Here is a 7332-nt window from a genome sequence, read left to right on the forward strand (position 1 = left end):
TCCACGGAGGCCTGCTCGGCATTGATGGCGCGTCCCCTCAGCCACCGGCCTGTCCTGTTCTGCCATGGTAAGGCGCGCGTGAGTGGCAGAGGGAAGGAGAAGGAAGAAGGAAGGGGGCCGGGCCAAAGGGAATTGGCCTTGGTCCCGCGTGGAAAAAAGAAGAAGAAGAAGAAGGGGCTGGGCGTGGAAGCCCAGCCCCTGTGGGACCCCTTTTTTTTGAAGTATTAATTTTTTAAACATTAATTTATCCGAAAATAGGGAAAATAAAATAGAAAATAAACCTAAAAAAAATGATATTAATACATAGGTGATACGAGAGTTTTTTTGTTAGGGCCAAATTGGTCCCTAATTTTTATGTAATTTAATTTCAAATATTTAGCCAAAATTTAGTTGTCAACATATGACAATAGTGAAATAAATATATTTGCAAACCTAGTAGAAAGAAGAGACATGAGGATGCTACCCTAGTTGAAGACTAACACAGATAAATAAGTTCAAGACAAAAAAAAAAATCAACCTCATCTAGATCCATAATCAGCGGACAAAGAGTCAATGGGGCCAGTCGAAGAATCTAAAGAATTTTCATCCATAAAATGTTCGCTTAGGTAGGAGAGGCCAAGCTTTCTTACATTGTTGCGCTTAAAATTAGAAGCAATAAACCAGCGAGCTTCTAAGTACTTTCTCCCCCAAAACAAAGATGCAAACATAAAAACTCGGGAAATAAAATCGACCTTGCGGTCGCAGATTTAGGGCTTCTCGAGGGAGCGCTTCAAGCAGAGTAGAAAGCAAGTTGTCAACGGAAGATTAGACAGGAGGGTGAAGCGATTGTTTCTCGATCACAAGTTAGAGGGGACAGAGAGAGGCAAGCGAAATTGGGCATCGGAAGAGCGCGATTTGGGAAGAAAGAGGTTGCAGGAGTGTGCCAAGAGAATGAAGCCCGGAGGACGAGGCCGTCCAGTGGAGAGAGAAAGGCCATCATCGGGAGGGAGCGACGGTTGTCGGAGGAAGTGCTAGACAGGAAGGTTCAATGTGTCTAGGTAGAGTGCAAAGAGAGCGTCGAGCTTTGGAGGAGGAGGAAGAGAGAGCAAGTAAAGAGGAGAGAGAACGCTCTGCCCTCCGCCCACGCTGGTTTGAACTGAGACAACGTAGATCCACTTGGACAGCTGTCAACTACTGAGTGGTTCAAAGTAAAAATGACGTGGAGCTGTTAAGGTATCTAATATTTTCTCCTCACAAATGGCTGTCTCATAAAGTGCAAGTGTTCTTAGACGTTTCACTGGTACAAGAATATCTGGAAACCTTGAAACCTTTGAGCAACCTCTAAATACCCGATTTTCAAGAGATATCGACTTCAAACTGCTAGGGAAACAGCTAAGATTGGACCAATTCAGAAAGTTCAAATATATGAGCTTGTCAAGACGCTCAAGAGACTGATGAACCTTAACAAGATTGGTGCACCCTTGGAGATCCAAACTCTCAAGATTTGGCAGGGACAATACATCGAGAGTTTCACTCAGCAATTTACAGTGGCTGAAAGTAACACACCTCAAATGTCTAAAAAGCTGCACGGTAAATAATGATATCTATAAGTAGTTATTTCAAGATCTTCACAGTTATATCTTTTATCTTGACAAGAGAATATAGCAAGCATGTACCTTGAATTCCTTCCCCAATATGCGGATGCTGCTTTTACTCAAGTCTAAACTTACAAGTTTCCCGAGGTTTGTATTGAATGGCACCGATGGTGGAGAATAATCGGGCCATTTGAGCCATCTTAATTAAGCGGGAAAGTATATAAGATCCCCCGAGTGGGAAACATTGTGAGCTAAGAAAATTCTGAGCCTCTTCATGTTTATGAAGGAATTAGCACTAAGGTGCACTTCAGAAGCAGCCAACTTGAGCATTATTGCTTCCACTTTATTAGTTCCCCGGCAGCAAATATATGAGTAGACAAGTTAAGTCTTTACATTTTGCAGGGATTACTAGTAATAAATAGATTTGGTGTGCTTGTGCCTCGGGTGCCTTTTGTTCTTAGCTTTCAGAATTTTCTTTTACTTTAGCATTTGACACATGAGTTTTATAAACACCTCAATTCTTAAAAAAACCACAGTATTTAAGTTCTGCAGATTTTGTCATAATTTATTTGTTTGAAATTGTGATCCATTTTCTCTAAAACTATCTAGAAACTACTAACTTAATGGAGAAGGAATAAGTCGGCAACAATGCAAGAAAAGGCAAGTTAAGTCAAAAGTGAAGACTCTCATATGTTGGAGAAGTTCTTGGTACTACATGGGCAGCAAGACTACGTGGGCAGCAAGAAGTTAAGTTAAAGAAGTAAACCAAAGTCAACAAAAGGAGCCACAGAGAATAGAAAAATGGAGAATAAGGAAGACGCAACGAGAAGATCTGAAAGAAAGAAGAAAAGGAAAGCAAAGTCCAACTTGTACTTTGACTAGCTACAACAAGCAAGAGACAAAGAAGTAAGCTGAAATTTTGTATTAATTTTTGTACTCAAAGTCGGTAGAGTAAGGCGGTAACTCACGCCTATAAATAGGCTTGTAATTGACCATTTGAGTGTGTGAGGTGAACCCTCCACCTTGTGTGTGGTGAGCCCTCCACTGTGAGAAGTCTTAGACCTCCACCATACCTCCATCAAATTAGTTTATTCAACTCATGAAACTACTTCCTATATCCCATGTTCTATATCCTTCGATTATTCTATCTTGTCCCTTGTCTATCCACTATAAACCATATCATACACTTGCACATATCACTAATAAAAAACTATCATCAATACCAAAAACATGCTTCTGCATGCACACATCCAAATTTTTTAACATAGTATCAAAGCTAGATGCGCCCAGGTCCGTAACTGAGCCACCATGAATCCAGAGCTAGGCATATTCGGATGTTTTGGGCGTTTGTCCTCACCATCCTCAACTAAAAAGGCCAGAGCCCGAGCGAGAGCCAAGAGAGCCGGAGCTGGAGCCAGAGCTAGAATAAAAGACCATAGCCCGAGCGAGAGCCAAAGCCGGAGCTAGAGCCAAAATCAAAACCAGAGCTAGAGCTAGAGCCCGAGCTAACAACTACAACTAAGAGCATTTTGATGTCTTGGGCCATCATTGAAGAAAAGTCATGCACGTTCAAAGGTAGGTGCAAGTGTTCTGACAAGAGAATGCAAGGGATCATAGAATGCAAGGGATCGTGGAACGAAGACGGCATAAAAGACATGGGACAAACTACAAGAGAAATTTCAAGGTACGTCCGAGGCTTCATAACACAAGTTCGGAGTATCCCGAAAATGGATCAAGGGGGAGTGTTGGAAATTGTGATCCATTTTTTCTAAAACTATCTAGAAACTACTAACTTAACGGCGAAGGAACAAGTCGGCAACAATGAATGTGAAATGCAAGAAAAGGCAAGTCAAGTCAAAAGTGAAGACTCACACATTGGAGAAGTTTCTGGTACCACGTGGGCAGCAAGACTATGTGGGTAGCAAGAAGTCAAGTTAATGAAGTAAACTAAAGTCAACAAACTAGAGAAGTCTACGTGCATGAGAAATGTTGAAAATAAGTCAACAATGGCTGCTTAACCATGAAGAAAGAAGGATCAAGAGTACGTGGGCAGCAAGAGTACTTGGAGAATAAGAAAATGAGTTGTCTTACAGCTGTATGGCGGTGAAAAAAGTCAAAATTTTTAATATGGTATTAGAGCTACATAAATTTCTTCTTGAAGATATCCATTTAGAAATGCTGACTTTATATCTAGTTGATGAATCTTTCATTCTTTTTGTGCTGCTAGAGCTATGAGTACCTGGATGGTATCAAGGCGAGCAACAGGAGCAAAAGCATACTTACAACAACTAGGTATTAACAGTATTGACTATATTGAAACTTTCGCTCCTGTTGCTCGCCTTGATACCATTCGGGCACTCATAGCTCTAGCAACACAAAAAGAATGGAAGATCCATCAACTAGATGTAAAGTCAGCATTCCTAAATGGATATCTTCAAGAAGAAATTTATGTAGCTCTGATACCATGTTAAAAATTTTGACTTTTTTCTTGTGGTGTTGATTCCTCACGTGCAGGAGATATGTCTGGTAGGTTGACATACTTCTTCTCGATCTTCTCTTCATCCCAATTCCAAGTGGCATTTTCGATGCGATTCTTGAAGTTCTTGAAAATAGAGAAAACCTCCGATCTTTCTCGAAGAAAGTAGATCCACGTCATTCGAGTGTAGTCATCAATGAATAAGATGAAGTCAACACTTCTTCTCAATCTTCTCTTCATCCCAATCCCAATCCTAGTATCTTTTGTAACCACAGAAGTCCTTGAATAAAATTTAGTTTGTTCTGTCATTCATTTTTCACTTCATTCCTTAGCTCCCTTGCCACACTTACACACCCACACGCTTCTGCAAAAATCCAACGGTACTTTATGGGGAGAGGTCAATAGTACAAACCTTACATCTCACGGTGGGATATGGAAAAAGTAAATCTTATGGAACCATCGCGCCATTATCTTTACGCAGCAGAAAAACATTCACGCTCTTTTCTAATAGAAGGCCAAAAGTACTTTGTAAGAGGCTGTAACCCTACCAAACATGCATTCATATTGTCAAAAACAAAAGATCATGATTCAATGTATTACCGTGCCATCTGTTAGAACATGAAGCACGTCATTACAGAACCACAATCTACTGCGCTCCCCTGGCTTTCTAGGAGATTCCCTCTGCACAATTTCTCTTCCCATTTCTTGAATCATATCATGCATCTCCAGCTTGCCATGCTCAATAGTGATAAGTGACTTATCTATAAGAACATCAATTCCGCCATCCGGATGGAGATCACAGCTCTCCAAAATCTCTCGTATGACTTATACTCTCTCCCTTGAAGAAACATGCTATGTCAAGAAAAATATCCCTCTCATAATCATCTAAACCATCAAAGCTCATTCTCAACACACTGAAGATTTCTCCATTGAAAACTCTCTTCAATTCATCTAATGTGTTTTTCCATTGGAAATAGCTTTTACCTCGAAGAAAAGAACCTAAAACTTTAATAGCTAATGGAAGACTCTTGGTGTAAAGCACTACGCTATATGAAAACTCTTCATAATCAGGAGGAGGAGAAATATCCTCGAAAGCAATTGAATTGGAGAGCATACAAGCCATTAAAAGATCTAATGGTTGAACCTTTTATATGCTGTGTACGCCATGAGCAACCAATAAATGTTCATTTCTAGTCGTTATGATGATTCTACTTCCGACAACCAAACCAATAATGTCCTCCAACCAGTGTTTCCAATTGGATCAACTGGTTCACATCGTCAATGAAAATGTGGACCTACTCTTTAGCATGCTTGTACCTCTGTGGACATTGCCAAGCTTCAGATAATCATCCCACGTTTCCCAAGAAATAAGTGTCTCTTGAAGCTGAAGTAGGCCATCTGCAGATTTTTCCCAAGTTTCTCTAACATTGAAAAGAAAGCTGCAACACTCAAATTTGTGTGAAAAAGCATTATAAGTAGCTTTGGCGATAGTAGTCTTCCCTACTCCTCCATATCCACAAATTCCGACCATGCAAACCTCGTTTGATTCCATGTCTAGCAAAGTATGCATATGGGACACATGTGAATCCATGGCATCCACGTTTTCAGGGACAGGTAATTGATCGCGATTCAGCTCAGTCCATATACTCTTGACAATGCTGTGAATGACATTAGACTCCCGCCTGGTGGATTCAAAGCATAGAGCCAATTGAGAATACTTTAGGAGATTCAAAGATGCTTGATACAATGAGTCCTAAGTTGATCTCCAATAAGATCGAGCAGCAGTCAATTTCTCAAATACTAAGGACCAGATTATTATTCAGTTTCTAGCAATTAATCAGATACCTGAAAAAGAAGGTACAGGAATCAACTTTCTGAATACCTAATTAATCAGATAAAAATTCAGTCAGCCTTAAGTTCAATCACATACAGATCACTCCTAAGACAACGAAAAAATTCCCTAATTTTTCCTATTCCTCCTTTTAATGGGCTTGTGGAGGAACATGGTCCACCTGTATGTTTATTTACTCAGAGCATGACTTTCTTGTCAAGAAGCAGCAGAAAGGACTAAATGATAGACTTACCGTTCAACCAAATGCCAGCCAGAGATGTTCGCTGCTGTAGTCAGTGCTTCTCTCCACCTCTTCACCTTCTCCAAATCGCCGCCGTTCGACTTCAACCTCTCCTCGTGCTTGATTTAGGGCTCGTCCGTTCCTCCCCCTCTGTCTCCTCACCTCCGAAGGATCCACCTTGCAGAACACCGGCCACACGATCTGCCTCATCGTATCCCTGCACTACACGATTCTCACCAGTTCGTACAAGCACCAGCCAGAGGACAAGTGGTCCTCTGAGAACAGGACGATCGAGATCCTTGATTCCCCGATGGCTCTGTGGATCGCCGACGTGATCTCCTCGCCCTTCCGGAGCTCCTCGTCATCCACGAACGTGTCAGTCCCTCGCTGGTCCAGCGCCGCATGGAGGTGGCCAGCGAAGTCGCTGTGCGTGTCCACGCCACGGAAGCTCAGGAACACGTCGTATCTGTACGGACGGCCGGACGCTCCGACGGCGGCTCCGAAATTCGCCGGCATGATCATCTCTACGGCCTTCCTGAGCTCCTCGTCGTCCATGAACGCGGCTGTCCATGCACGGTCCTCGAAAGAGGAGCTCAGTAACACTTCGTTTTTGTCTAGATCGTCCCAGGGCATCCTGGTACTAGCGGTAGCGCCCTCGGTTAAAACGGTGGAGTCGTCCTCATCAAAGGAGCTCAGTGACACTTCTTCTTCGTCAGGATCGCCGGAGCGGTTTGGGATCCAAGAGGCCATCTCCTTCCACCGGACCAGCTACCTGACCGGGAATGGCCTCGCCTGTTGGACTGAAACTGGTTGATGTGGAAGAGAGCACCGCCACTCTCTCTCCCTTCTCCAGAATTTTCTAGCAAAATTCAGCTGCACCACTTCTAGGCTTCTCCAAAGAAATCTAGTTGTCAGGCTATAATAAAATAATAATACTTGTAAAATAGTGTAGACAGCCAGCAAAGTCACCGACTTTCCATCCTATAAATAGGAGCAACTTGCTCCTCTCGTGTGTGTCTAACTGAGAGTGCGTGAGTAAGAAGTCCAACTAAGAGTGTGTGAGTGGGTGGAGTAGGTGGCGTGAGTGTAGAGTGTAGTGTAAGTGTAGGGTGATAGAGAGTAAGTGGGTGTGTGCACAGAAAGTTGTGTCCGTGTGTGGTTTGTGAAGTGAGTGGGTGAGCAAGTAAAGTAAAAATAGTTGTGATAGTGT

General features: G+C 42.4%; 1 long non-coding RNA gene across 3 annotated transcripts; it reads right to left on the minus strand.

The window, feature by feature from the left end:
• Positions 1-1201: 1201 nt before the first annotated feature.
• LOC104438099 lies at positions 1202-7087 on the minus strand. 3 transcript variants are annotated; one of them, XR_005547736.1, is made up of 4 exons: positions 6135-7086; positions 4651-5732; positions 1656-4414; positions 1202-1562 (listed from the first exon to the last, which is right to left on the minus strand). It is a non-coding gene; the product is annotated as an uncharacterized LOC104438099 (long non-coding RNA). The 3 variants fall into 3 exon arrangements; XR_005547735.1 differs by having other exon boundaries at positions 1656-5895; positions 6135-7087; XR_005547734.1 differs by having other exon boundaries at positions 1656-5732.
• Between the last annotated feature and the right edge of the window lie 245 nt (positions 7088-7332).

The sequence above is a fragment of the Eucalyptus grandis genome, chromosome 11 (assembly GCF_016545825.1).
Source record: "Eucalyptus grandis isolate ANBG69807.140 chromosome 11, ASM1654582v1, whole genome shotgun sequence".
NCBI classification, from domain to species: Eukaryota; Viridiplantae; Streptophyta; class Magnoliopsida; order Myrtales; family Myrtaceae; genus Eucalyptus; species Eucalyptus grandis.